At 31.8% G+C, this 1,099-nt stretch overlaps 1 pseudogene; it reads right to left on the reverse strand.

Moving 5' to 3' along the window:
- Window positions 1-628: 628 nt before the first annotated feature.
- On the reverse strand, window positions 629-747 carry LOC118608502 (annotated as a pseudogene).
- Between the last annotated feature and the right edge of the window lie 352 nt (window positions 748-1,099).

The raw sequence follows: 1,099 nt of genomic DNA on the forward strand, positions 1-1,099 counted from the left end.
CCTCACTGAAGGCCATAATAGGAAGCTAACACGACAATCACCTGAATTTTTCCTAACCTTTTCTCTAATAATGTAGCCTCAGTGGGATATGACTTATATAGATTTGGTTTTTGTTTTGTTTTGTTTGCATTTTACATTCCACCTATTAATGTCATTTTGTTTTAGGTCCATCTTTTGTACAGAACACTTAACTGATTTTTAAAAAATCATTGCATTTCTCTTGACCTTTCATTGTCCAAGATGTTTCATCAGAGATATCTCAATGCATTTTCAGGCTTCATATGACAGATAAATAGTGTTTGTAAGAAACAAAGAGAATGACAGTTGGTTAGGTCAATAACAGTGTCCAAAATGGAGTTTTAAACCATTTATCTTTGTTGTCTTTTCAAATGCATGAGGTTTCATTTTGCTGACTTACTTTATTTTACTTCCATTGTTATTCTGTTTCCTCTTTGTGTTTTGTTTCCTGATAATCCCTTGGTTTAGAAAATATTTTCCAATTTTTAATTCTGCTAGTAGTTAGGAATCTTTTGTTTTTGTTTTTAGGCAAGGAAACCCTTGGTTGACCTCATAGATTGCAAGAATCTTGTCAGCTTACAATCCCTTATTTTTTTTAAATTTTTTTTTACACCTATAGCACCCAGTCTTCCTAGATGGTCTCCCATCCTAGTACTAACCAAGCCCGACCCTGCTTAGCTTCTGAGATCAGACAGGATCAGGCTTGTTCAGGGTGTCATGGCCGCAGACTTAGTTAGGAATCTTTAACATGATACTTCTTTATTTATCAGAGTGTAAAGTGAAATCATTATTTCGACTATATTCAATGCAATATGAAGAAATTAGCTTATTTTTGTGTCTCCTCTTACTCTTTCCCATTTTGTTAACAATCTGAGGTTTAAATCTAGATTATAGTTATAAAATTTTACAGTTACAAAATTACTTTCATTGTCAATCTTGTTTTTGATACTTACACTGAGTTTTATAATCATATTTACAATTATTCTGACATCACTATATTTAGCTGAATTCACTGCTTACTGCTAGTACTCAAAACTAATTTTCTTACACATATATTTTAATTTTATTGCTTAGTAATCCT

Source organism: Rousettus aegyptiacus, unplaced genomic scaffold, assembly GCF_014176215.1.
Source record: "Rousettus aegyptiacus isolate mRouAeg1 unplaced genomic scaffold, mRouAeg1.p scaffold_m13_p_9, whole genome shotgun sequence".
Lineage (NCBI taxonomy): Eukaryota > Metazoa > Chordata > Mammalia > Chiroptera > Pteropodidae > Rousettus > Rousettus aegyptiacus.